We start from the raw sequence: 14,528 nt of genomic DNA on the forward strand, positions 1-14,528 counted from the left end.
ATATAGACAATAATAATACCAATCCTAATAATGATAGAACATTTTTAACGAAGAAAAGAAAAGATACATTTCTCTCATCTAAATATATATTATTTAAATTAATTCGACGTTAAAGAAGCGTATCATCGTTGAATTACTACCGAAATCATTGCTTTCGGAAATTGCCAGGAAAACCTGAGATTAGTTCCTTCAATCTTACAATAAAAATTCCCAATTTTTAACAGGGCACCGAACTAGACGTCGCGAATGGATCTCACAAGAACCGATGAAAAATAATTCTCCATGATGAAAATCGTTTTGACTCCTTGGCGGTACGAGCCACGCAACTTTCATTAAAGTTTATTTAACGGAAGGAACAATGGTAACTCTTTTATTAAAACGACAATCTCGTCTAAGAACGCGAAAAAGAATGCGAAAAAGGACGCGAAAAGAACACGGTGTTTTCGCAACGGTAATTTATTAATTTATTTATGAATATTTTCCGATATGAAAAAAAAAATTCGTAAATACAAATATAACCAAAAAAAATAAATTATTAAATTCATAATAATTAACTCGCGATTCTATAATATCGAAGGTGATCGTTAAATTTTGTGAAGTTAATATTTAATCGTTGACTTATCACAAATCTTATCGAATCTTCACTCTCTTATTCGACATTTCTTTATATTTAATTAGCAATATTTAGGAATATTATCTGACGAGAGGGACAGCGATAAAATTCTTCTGTTAAAATGATAATCTTGTATAAGAACGCGAAGAGAACGCGGAAAGAACACGGTATTTTCGCAATCATAATTTAATAATTTATTTTAAGAATATTCAGTTCCTCTTTGACATGAAAATACAAACAGTTACTCTTTTATGAATATTCCAAAAATATATACTACAGAAACAAATACTTTAATTTAATGAATTACTATTATGTTAATTACTATTATGTAATCATTATACGTATACTTTCGATAATTTTTCGTGTAATTTACATAAGAATTTACAATCATAAATACAATTTCATATAATATAATTATAGTCATAATTGTATTGTATTTTACAATTAAAATATCAATGTTAGATATTATAATTAAAATACAATTATAACTATTTATAATTTACAATTTACAATTTACAAATTTATGATGCTATCAATATCAAATAATAATTCCATTTATTCAAATATTTAATAACATTGATATAATAATTTGATATTGATAGCATTAACATTTGGATTTAATATTATATTCGATTTAATACACATACATTTTTAAGTTTTAAAATAAAATATAACATGTTAAGATTTCTTAAACGTTAATAATTATGCAATTTCTTTAATATTTCTGAAGATAATTTTGATAATTTAAATTTCCCTTTTAAAACATTTTTATTTTTAAAACATGTTATATTCATTTTTACGTTTTTAAAAATAAATTCAACTTAATTAAAATAATTTTAATTTACCCCTAGGATTATTGGAATATTAAAAGAAAGAATGAATCTTACTTAATAGCCCTAACAACCCTACTATTAAAGGATTCTAATAATTTTAATAGCTCCAACAATCCTACTATAACAGAATTCTAATGATCTTAAGAGCCCTAACAACCCTAATATTAATAGAAGAATTCTAATGATTTTACTTAATAGCCTTAACAACCCTACTTCCTGATTAACTAAAATTATTCGAGATTTGAGGAACCTATCTCTAATCATCACCTCACCTAATCATGTATATATTTTAGTCACGTGCCCTAACCGCGTACCCTAACCGTACTCTTCAGGCCAGTTGAACCTACCTTTCGTTGATCCTGGCCACTTTCTTTCTCGATCTCTAATCAGAGATCGAAGAAGGAGATAATTACTCCTTCTTTTGCCGGATAATTACCGGCAAAAGAGCGTGAAATATTTACGCTCATTTAGTAACGATCGTTCGATTTCACGATCGTTCGTTAAATATTGAATATAACTTTATTTTAACTGAAATAAAGCCAAATTACTACAAATTTCTATAAATTATATTTTATAGTAAAATATAAAATTAATATGTGTATTTATCATATTACAAATTATTTAATTAATTAATCATTTGGCTTTATATTAAGTTAAAGTAAAGTTTAAAAACAATATCTACAAACAAATTCTACGATGGATGAGCTATGAGCAATTAGAAGATAAGTGCGTATTATAAGAATAAATTAGCATCAAAAATTGATAAAATTGGTAATTGTTAATGCGTGTCCTTCATTTAATAAATTAGACAAAATCTTTACAAAAAAATCTTTTCTTAATCTCTTCTTTTTTTAATTAATATTTCAATATATTTTCGCAATAGATGCAAAGCATAAGTTCGAAAGAACTTATTAAAATTATTTAATTTAATTGAATTAATTTAATTTAATTATTTAATTTAATTTATTTAATTTAATCCATCCTAGCTCATCCATTTTAAGGCAACGGATTTATCTACAATCTACAATCTACATCTACATCTACATCTACATCTACATCTGCAATCTCTACGAATCTGTTACCTTAAAGTTAAATAAAAGTTTTTTTCACTCACCGGCACTGATGCGCAACAGCGGAGTTGTTGTTATCGAAGCTAGTTGTCTGTAACATACAAATATAAAATTCATTTATAATAATGCTCACAAAATGCAATTAATATTTAAAAAAATTTTTATCGCGCGGAATTTTATATCCCATGTGTAAAATAATAAGCAGATAAACACGTATGGAAAAATTTTATAAATTTTTGAAACCGTTTTTTAAATAGAAAATTTTATATGACTTTTATAAAAATCTTTCTCTTTAATTCATTTAAATAATAAGATCGAATTATTGTTCGTTTATAACAAGTTAACGATTTATAACAATTAACATATAAATAATAGATATTCACCATCAGGTTGCTCCGCCGATGTAAGATGCCTCTCCCAGGCCTCCTCCTCCTCTCATGTTGTTGGCGCGCGATAACGACACTCCCGCACTCGCGAGCGATATTTTTATATCGCTATTTCCGCTATTTTACGCGCGATACTTAACGGTGTCCGCACTATTTCGGTACAATAAAAAATTTTCTATTTGATCGCGCGATGTATATACTTAATATGTATATACTTTGAACGGCACTCCCGGTTTCGGTACGAGCGAAAATCCCATTTCACTTACGAGAATCAGCTTCGAGTCAACAGGTCGGGAATGCAACGATACAACGAGCAAGGACTAAGCCCAAACCGGAAAAAAGACGAAGCGATTAACGGAAATAGAGGAAAATGAAGTTCACCAACTCTTTTTCGCGCATAATTATCCTATCTCGTATCGAACCTGGACCCGCTAAGCACGATTTCAGGTGCTCCGCCCGGACATATTATGCCTCCCGCGGTTGCTATATGCTACACCAGGCTAGTAGACGGCAAAAGAAGAGGATACCCACATTTTTTAAATGCTAACATTCAGCAATTTAGAAAATGGGGAGGCAACCCCTTTTACCGAGCGAAAATCGTGCCTAGGGGAATCCACTCGACTCCTCGACAGGGTTAACACACGCAGTGCGTATGGCTGTAGACGAGCAAAGAGAAGGGACCCATTGACGACCATTCCGAGCAATCGATCAAGTTCTAACTAATTCGGGCCGAATCACTTGACGAAGCACGAAGCACGAAGCGCGAGTGTACGTTGTATAGTAACGTGTGCAAACTCGAAACATCCCAGTTAGTTGGCATCGGAAGTAGAGACTCGTGACAATAAATGAAATTGGGATTTTATATGAAAAAGTCCAAAAGTTCCGCGAAAACGCGACAACGCGAGAATACTGCAACGCGAAAACGCGGTAACGAAGCGCTTGCCGTCCGCGGCACGTTGACGGCACCGACGACGCGAAAGGGTACTTAGCTTCCCATTCAGGCACCTTAAAATTTATCATAAATAGAAAAATTTAAGATAAACCTCAAGGCACCATCCAAGTACTAAGCCCTCCCACCGCGACAAGGTGTACCCCATGGGAGGGTTATATTATATATAATTTTATATATAATATAATACATAATTTGAAATTTATTTTGTAATATAGTACATAAATTTAAATTCGCAAATATAAATAATAAATAAAAATATAAAAGATAAAAGAAAATCTATTATATAAAGCAATGTTCAAAATAATTGATTTTAAAACTAATTATTTTTAAAACTAATTATTATATTTTAATATTATAAATTTCGTAATTACAAAATAATTTATATTTCTTAGATATAAACTTTTAGAAATATGATAAATAAAAAAATTTCTATTTTTTTTATACATGAAATATTTAAATAAATATATTAATATGAAATGTTTTATAAAATATAAGAAGTAACTGAAAATATTAATTAATAAAAAATTTTATAAATGTTTTATAAATATTTTAAAATAAAATGGAATATTTTTTTCGGCATACGCTGACGTTCGTGCACTCGTAAATAATAACGCGATTTAAGGTGCACAAGAATTTTAATAAACCGCGAGTAACATACAAGAATTCAGAATAATCGTAAAATGGATCACAAGACGCGCGTCCGCACAGCTTGACAGCTGGGCTCAGATTCTTTGACAGTCGTTGTTTATAACAATATCTTGACATCGCGCGCGGAAACGACCTTCTTCGAAAGAATTCAACGGGTGACGAATACAGCGGGACGGGACGCGGGGACGCAACAATATAACAAATAATGAATGTGATAAATAATTTATATTAATGACTTACATCATATTTCATTGGTCCATCCATTTCCAAAATCTCCTTTTTTTTTTGCTTTCTTCGCTTTTTCCTCGTGGCACTTCAATCCTCGTTGCACTCACTTGAATTCCTCGTTGCACTTACATTCATTCACGAAAAGTTCCTCGTTGCACTTGCAATTGTGTTCAGAGAAAGAATTTGATAATATATGATACGTCTCACATCACTACTCAAGATATTCACTGCTCAAGAGCCACTGAGCGAATGATCGTAAGTCAGAAACATTACCGCGGTACTGTTTATATCGCCAAGGTTGACTATGTAAAGAAAGAATTTGATAATATGTGAAACGTCTCTCACGTCACTACTCAAGATCACTGTGCGAATGATAATAAAGCCGTGTAACATATTAACAATAGCGCGATACTGTTTATCAAGGTCGAACACGGTGTTATTGATAATTCTCTCGTTGCCGAAATATTTTCTGTAATATAAAATATTCGTGCGCGGAATATTAAATTATAGAAGCATTTTAATTTATTGATTAAGATTAATTGATTATTTATTAAACTATTCATCATGAAGTCTTTCGTTATACTAATTATTTGCATCTATAATTCGATTGTTTTACTTCGTGTTCTTTCACAATCCCCCCCCAAATTATATTTAGATTGTCAAGTAAAATGATAAAGTAACACGGATGGAATATATTTGTGACTCTAAGTATTAAAATAATAATTATTGTCCGTAAAGATTGCAAACATCGATGTGATTATTTAATATGTTGGATTCCTATCACATTAAATCGATTCTCGATTAAATTGTATATTAATATACAATTTAATCGAGAATCGATAAAATGATAGGAATACAAAATATTAAATAATCACTTCGATCATTGTGATCTTTACGGACAATAATTATTATTTTAATACTTAGAGTCACAAATATATTCCATCCGTGTTACTTTATCACTCTACTTGACAATTTAAATATAATTTGGGGGGGGGGAGGGATTCTGAGAAAACACGAAGTAAAACAATCGAATTACAGATGCAAATAATTAACGTAACGAAATGCTCCGTGATAAATTGTTTAATTAATAATCAATAAATTAAAGTATTTCTGTTATTTAATATATTTCGCGTTAGTGTATATTTTATAATATATAAAATATTTCAACGAATTGTCGATAACACGGTGTTCGACTTTGGCAATATAAAATATAAACAGTAGCACACTATACGTTACGGCTTTGTCATCATTCGCGCGGTGACTCTCGAGTAGTAAGGTAGTGGTGAGAAACGCTTCGTATATTGTAATTTTTCTACTAAATACGATTACGATTAGTATCGAAACATAATTTGCTATAAATATTAATAATTAAAAATTAATTAACTTTTGATAAACGACATGAAACTGTATCGCAACGATAAATATTTATCGAATCGTAATCAATCATTACTGCGAATAAAAATTGAAATAGGGGATACATGAAAGATGACAAGAGAATTAAATATATTATGATCTTTTGATCATCGATGCTTATTATAATATTTCTTTAACAATATTAGAATTAAATATATTTCTTGTTTAATTAACCAGGATTGAGAAAATTTAAAGCATTGGTCGAAATATATTTAATTCTAATATTGTTAAAGAAATATTATAATAAGCATTGATGATCAAAAGATCATAATATATTTAATTCTCTTGTCCCCTTTCATGTATTCCCTGTTTCAATTTTTATTCGCAGTAATGAATGATTACGATTCGATAAATATTTATCGTTGCGATACAGTTTCATGTTTATCAAAAGTTAATTAATTTTTAATTATTAATATTTATAGCAAATTATGTTTCGATACTAATCATAATCGTGTTTAGTACAAAAATTACAATATACGAAGCGTTTCTCATCACTACTTTATTACTCGAGAGTCACCGTGCGAATGATGACAAAGCCGTGATATGTATAGCGCGCTTGCTATACGTCGCCAAGGCCAAACATGATATTATTGATAATTCTCTGCCGAAATATTTTACGTACTACATAAACACGCGGAATTTTAAATTATAGAGGTATTTTATTTTAAATTAATTATTAAACGATTGATATATCACGGAACCTTTTGTTATGCTAATGATTTGAATTTATTCGATTGTTTTACCGCGTTTTTCCGAAGTCAAATTTTATAATATTTAGTTTTGCATTTTAAAAGACTGACTTAGAGCGAACTAAATAAATAAATAAATGATGTTGAGAAAAAGAAAAAGAAGACACATAAATAAATAAATAAATAATAGCGTGAAAAGAGAGAACATACTAATATTGTTATATAATAAATTATTATTAATTAAATTATTTATATTTTTATTTATATTATTTATATTATCAGAGGGACATATGTGTTACCCTCTGAGAACATTCGTGGACATTGGTTTTGTAGTTCATGTCCACGTTTTTAGTGTCCACAGAGGGAGTATCGCTTCCAGGGATCATCTAAAAACGGGTCATGACATCTCTCAGTCTTCTCTCTGGCAGAAAATCTATAGCTTACGTTACGTACATTCAGAGAGAAGACTGAGAGATGTCATGACCCGTTTTTAGATAATCCCTGGAAGCGATACTCCCTCTGTGGACACTAAAAACGTGGACATGAACTACAAAACCAATGTCCACGAATGTTCTCAGAGGGTAACACATATGTCCCTCTGATAATATAAATAATATAAATAAAAATATAAATAATTTAATTAATAATAATTTATTATATAACAATATTAGTATGTTCTCTCTTTTCACGCTATTATTTATTTATTTATTTATGTGTCTTCTTTTTCTTTTTCTCAACATCATTTATTTATTTATTTAGTTCGCTCTAAGTCAGTCTTTTAAAATGCAAAACTAAATATTATAAAATTTGACTTCGGAAAAACGCGGTAAAACAATCGAATAAATTCAAATCATTAGCATAACAAAAGGTTCCGTGATATATCAATCGTTTAATAATTAATTTAAAATAAAATACCTCTATAATTTAAAATTCCGCGTGTTTATGTAGTACGTAAAATATTTCGGCAGAGAATTATCAATAATATCATGTTTGGCCTTGGCGACGTATAGCAAGCGCGCTATACATATCACGGCTTTGTCATCATTCGCACGGTGACTCTCGAGTAATAAAGTAGTGATGAGAAACGCTTCGTATATTGTAATTTTTGTACTAAACACGATTATGATTAGTATCGAAACATAATTTGCTATAAATATTAATAATTAAAAATTAATTAACTTTTGATAAACATGAAACTGTATCGCAACGATAAATATTTATCGAATCGTAATCATTCATTACTGCGAATAAAAATTGAAACAGGGAATACATGAAAGGGGACAAGAGAATTAAATATATTATGATCTTTTGATCATCAATGCTTATTATAATATTTCTTTAACAATATTAGAATTAAATATATTTCGACCAATGCTTTAAATTTTCTCAATCCTGGTTAATTAAACAAGAAATATATTTAATTCTAATATTGTTAAAGAAATATTATAATAAGCATCGATGATCAAAAGATCATAATATATTTAATTCTCTTGTCATCTTTCATGTATCCCCTATTTCAATTTTTATTCGCAGTAATGATTGATTACGATTCGATAAATATTTATCGTTGCGATACAGTTTCATGTCGTTTATCAAAAGTTAATTAATTTTTAATTATTAATATTTATAGCAAATTATGTTTCGATACTAATCGTAATCGTATTTAGTAGAAAAATTACAATATACGAAGCGTTTCTCACCACTACCTTACTACTCGAGAGTCACCGCGCGAATGATGACAAAGCCGTAACGTATAGTGTGCTACTGTTTATATTTTATATTGCCAAAGTCGAACACCGTGTTATCGACAATTCGTTGAAATATTTTATATATTATAAAATATACACTAACGCGAAATATATTAAATAACAGAAATACTTTAATTTATTGATTATTAATTAAACAATTTATCACGGAGCATTTCGTTACGTTAATTATTTGCATCTGTAATTCGATTGTTTTACTTCGTGTTTTCTCAGAATCCCTCCCCCCCCCCAAATTATATTTAAATTGTCAAGTAGAGTGATAAAGTAACACGGATGGAATATATTTGTGACTCTAAGTATTAAAATAATAATTATTGTCCGTAAAGATCACAATGATCGAAGTGATTATTTAATATTTTGTATTCCTATCATTTTATCGATTCTCGATTAAATTGTATATTAATATACAATTTAATCGAGAATCGATTTAATGTGATAGGAATCCAACATATTAAATAATCACATCGATGTTTGCAATCTTTACGGACAATAATTATTATTTTAATACTTAGAGTCACAAATATATTCCATCCGTGTTACTTTATCATTTTACTTGACAATCTAAATATAATTTGGGGGGGGATTGTGAAAGAACACGAAGTAAAACAATCGAATTATAGATGCAAATAATTAGTATAACGAAAGACTTCATGATGAATAGTTTAATAAATAATCAATTAATCTTAATCAATAAATTAAAATGCTTCTATAATTTAATATTCCGCGCACGAATATTTTATATTACAGAAAATATTTCGGCAACGAGAGAATTATCAATAACACCGTGTTCGACCTTGATAAACAGTATCGCGCTATTGTTAATATGTTACACGGCTTTATTATCATTCGCACAGTGATCTTGAGTAGTGACGTGAGAGACGTTTCACATATTATCAAATTCTTTCTTTACATAGTCAACCTTGGCGATATAAACAGTACCGCGGTAATGTTTCTGACTTACGATCATTCGCTCAGTGGCTCTTGAGCAGTGAATATCTTGAGTAGTGATGTGAGACGTATCATATATTATCAAATTCTTTCTCTGAACACAATTGCAAGTGCAACGAGGAACTTTTCGTGAATGAATGTAAGTGCAACGAGGAATTCAAGTGAGTGCAACGAGGATTGAAGTGCCACGAGGAAAAAGCGAAGAAAGCAAAAAAAAAAGGAGATTTTGGAAATGGATGGACCAATGAAATATGATGTAAGTCATTAATATAAATTATTTATCACATTCATTATTTGTTATATTGTTGCGTCCCCGCGTCCCGTCCCGCTGTATTCGTCACCCGTTGAATTCTTTCGAAGAAGGTCGTTTCCGCGCGCGATGTCAAGATATTGTTATAAACAACGACTGTCAAAGAATCTGAGCCCAGCTGTCAAGCTGTGCGGACGCGCGTCTTGTGATCCATTTTACGATTATTCTGAATTCTTGTATGTTACTCGCGGTTTATTAAAATTCTTGTGCACCTTAAATCGCGTTATTATTTACGAGTGCACGAACGTCAGCGTATGCCGAAAAAAATATTCCATTTTATTTTAAAATATTTATAAAACATTTATAAAATTTTTTATTAATTAATATTTTCAGTTACTTCTTATATTTTATAAAACATTTCATATTAATATATTTATTTAAATATTTCATGTATAAAAAAAATAGAAATTTTTTTATTTATCATATTTCTAAAAGTTTATATCTAAGAAATATAAATTATTTTGTAATTACGAAATTTATAATATTAAAATATAATAATTAGTTTTAAAAATAATTAGTTTTAAAATCAATTATTTTGAACATTGCTTTATATAATAGATTTTCTTTTATCTTTTATATTTTTATTTATTATTTATATTTGCGAATTTAAATTTATGTACTATATTACAAAATAAATTTCAAATTATGTATTATATTATATATAAAATTATATATAATATAACCCTCCCATGGGGTACACCTTGTCGCGGTGGGAGGGCTTAGTACTTGGATGGTGCCTTGAGGTTTATCTTAAATTTTTCTATTTATGATAAATTTTAAGGTGCCTGAATGGGAAGCTAAGTACCCTTTCGCGTCGTCGGTGCCGTCAACGTGCCGCGGACGGCAAGCGCTTCGTTACCGCGTTTTCGCGTTGCAGTATTCTCGCGTTGTCGCGTTTTCGCGGAACTTTTGGACTTTTTCATATAAAATCCCAATTTCATTTATTGTCACGAGTCTCTACTTCCGATGCCAACTAACTGGGATGTTTCGAGTTTGCACACGTTACTATACAACGTACACTCGCGCTTCGTGCTTCGTGCTTCGTCAAGTGATTCGGCCCGAATTAGTTAGAACTTGATCGATTGCTCGGAATGGTCGTCAATGGGTCCCTTCTCTTTGCTCGTCTACAGCCATACGCACTGCGTGTGTTAACCCTGTCGAGGAGTCGAGTGGATTCCCCTAGGCACGATTTTCGCTCGGTAAAAGGGGTTGCCTCCCCATTTTCTAAATTGCTGAATGTTAGCATTTAAAAAATGTGGGTATCCTCTTCTTTTGCCGTCTACTAGCCTGGTGTAGCATATAGCAACCGCGGGAGGCATAATATGTCCGGGCGGAGCACCTGAAATCGTGCTTAGCGGGTCCAGGTTCGATACGAGATAGGATAATTATGCGCGAAAAAGAGTTGGTGAACTTCATTTTCCTCTATTTCCGTTAATCGCTTCGTCTTTTTTCCGGTTTGGGCTTAGTCCTTGCTCGTTGTATCGTTGCATTCCCGACCTGTTGACTCGAAGCTGATTCTCGTAAGTGAAATGGGATTTTCGCTCGTACCGAAACCGGGAGTGCCGTTCAAAGTATATACATATTAAGTATATACATCGCGCGATCAAATAGAAAATTTTTTATTGTACCGAAATAGTGCGGACACCGTTAAGTATCGCGCGTAAAATAGCGGAAATAGCGATATAAAAATATCGCTCGCGAGTGCGGGAGTGTCGTTATCGCGCGCCAACAACATGAGAGGAGGAGGAGGCCTGGGAGAGGCATCTTACATCGGCGGAGCAACCTGATGGTGAATATCTATTATTTATATGTTAATTGTTATAAATCGTTAACTTGTTATAAACGAACAATAATTCGATCTTATTATTTAAATGAATTAAAGAGAAAGATTTTTATAAAAGTCATATAAAATTTTCTATTTAAAAAACGGTTTCAAAAATTTATAAAATTTTTCCATACGTGTTTATCTGCTTATTATTTTACACATGGGATATAAAATTCCGCGCGATAAAAATTTTTTTAAATATTAATTGCATTTTGTGAGCATTATTATAAATGAATTTTATATTTGTATGTTACAGACAACTAGCTTCGATAACAACAACTCCGCTGTTGCGCATCAGTGCCGGTGAGTGAAAAAAACTTTTATTTAACTTTAAGGTAACAGATTCGTAGAGATTGCAGATGTAGATGTAGATGTAGATGTAGATGTAGATTGTAGATTGTAGATAAATCCGTTGCCTTAAAATGGATGAGCTAGGATGGATTAAATTAAATAAATTAAATTAAATAATTAAATTAAATTAATTCAATTAAATTAAATAATTTTAATAAGTTCTTTCGAACTTATGCTTTGCATCTATTGCGAAAATATATTGAAATATTAATTAAAAAAAGAAGAGATTAAGAAAAGATTTTTTTGTAAAGATTTTGTCTAATTTATTAAATGAAGGACACGCATTAACAATTACCAATTTTATCAATTTTTGATGCTAATTTATTCTTATAATACGCACTTATCTTCTAATTGCTCATAGCTCATCCATCGTAGAATTTGTTTGTAGATATTGTTTTTAAACTTTACTTTAACTTAATATAAAGCCAAATGATTAATTAATTAAATAATTTGTAATATGATAAATACACATATTAATTTTATATTTTACTATAAAATATAATTTATAGAAATTTGTAGTAATTTGGCTTTATTTCAGTTAAAATAAAGTTATATTCAATATTTAACGAACGATCGTGAAATCGAACGATCGTTACTAAATGAGCGTAAATATTTCACGCTCTTTTGCCGGTAATTATCCGGCAAAAGAAGGAGTAATTATCTCCTTCTTCGATCTCTGATTAGAGATCGAGAAAGAAAGTGGCCAGGATCAACGAAAGGTAGGTTCAACTGGCCTGAAGAGTACGGTTAGGGTACGCGGTTAGGGCACGTGACTAAAATATATACATGATTAGGTGAGGTGATGATTAGAGATAGGTTCCTCAAATCTCGAATAATTTTAGTTAATCAGGAAGTAGGGTTGTTAAGGCTATTAAGTAAAATCATTAGAATTCTTCTATTAATATTAGGGTTGTTAGGGCTCTTAAGATCATTAGAATTCTGTTATAGTAGGATTGTTGGAGCTATTAAAATTATTAGAATCCTTTAATAGTAGGGTTGTTAGGGCTATTAAGTAAGATTCATTCTTTCTTTTAATATTCCAATAATCCTAGGGGTAAATTAAAATTATTTTAATTAAGTTGAATTTATTTTTAAAAACGTAAAAATGAATATAACATGTTTTAAAAATAAAAATGTTTTAAAAGGGAAATTTAAATTATCAAAATTATCTTCAGAAATATTAAAGAAATTGCATAATTATTAACGTTTAAGAAATCTTAACATGTTATATTTTATTTTAAAACTTAAAAATGTATGTGTATTAAATCGAATATAATATTAAATCCAAATGTTAATGCTATCAATATCAAATTATTATATCAATGTTATTAAATATTTGAATAAATGGAATTATTATTTGATATTGATAGCATCATAAATTTGTAAATTGTAAATTGTAAATTATAAATAGTTATAATTGTATTTTAATTATAATATCTAACATTGATATTTTAATTGTAAAATACAATACAATTATGACTATAATTATATTATATGAAATTGTATTTATGATTGTAAATTCTTATGTAAATTACACGAAAAATTATCGAAAGTATACGTATAATGATTACATAATAGTAATTAACATAATAGTAATTCATTAAATTAAAGTATTTGTTTCTGTAGTATATATTTTTGGAATATTCATAAAAGAGTAACTGTTTGTATTTTCATGTCAAAGAGGAACTGAATATTCTTAAAATAAATTATTAAATTATGATTGCGAAAATACCGTGTTCTTTCCGCGTTCTCTTCGCGTTCTTATACAAGATTATCATTTTAACAGAAGAATTTTATCGCTGTCCCTCTCGTCAGATAATATTCCTAAATATTGCTAATTAAATATAAAGAAATGTCGAATAAGAGAGTGAAGATTCGATAAGATTTGTGATAAGTCAACGATTAAATATTAACTTCACAAAATTTAACGATCACCTTCGATATTATAGAATCGCGAGTTAATTATTATGAATTTAATAATTTATTTTTTTTGGTTATATTTGTATTTACGAATTTTTTTTTTCATATCGGAAAATATTCATAAATAAATTAATAAATTACCGTTGCGAAAACACCGTGTTCTTTTCGCGTCCTTTTTCGCATTCTTTTTCGCGTTCTTAGACGAGATTGTCGTTTTAATAAAAGAGTTACCATTGTTCCTTCCGTTAAATAAACTTTAATGAAAGTTGCGTGGCTCGTACCGCCAAGGAGTCAAAACGATTTTCATCATGGAGAATTATTTTTCATCGGTTCTTGTGAGATCCATTCGCGACGTCTAGTTCGGTGCCCTGTTAAAAATTGGGAATTTTTATTGTAAGATTGAAGGAACTAATCTCAGGTTTTCCTGGCAATTTCCGAAAGCAATGATTTCGGTAGTAATTCAACGATGATACGCTTCTTTAACGTCGAATTAATTTAAATAATATATATTTAGATGAGAGAAATGTATCTTTTCTTTTCTTCGTTAAAAATGTTCTATCATTATTAGGATTGGTA

The sequence above is a fragment of the Camponotus vicinus genome, unplaced genomic scaffold, assembly GCF_025532165.1.
Source record: "Camponotus vicinus isolate PSW18456_S1 unplaced genomic scaffold, iyCamVici1.0 SCAF_13, whole genome shotgun sequence".
In the NCBI taxonomy this organism is placed as follows: Eukaryota; Metazoa; Arthropoda; class Insecta; order Hymenoptera; family Formicidae; genus Camponotus; species Camponotus vicinus.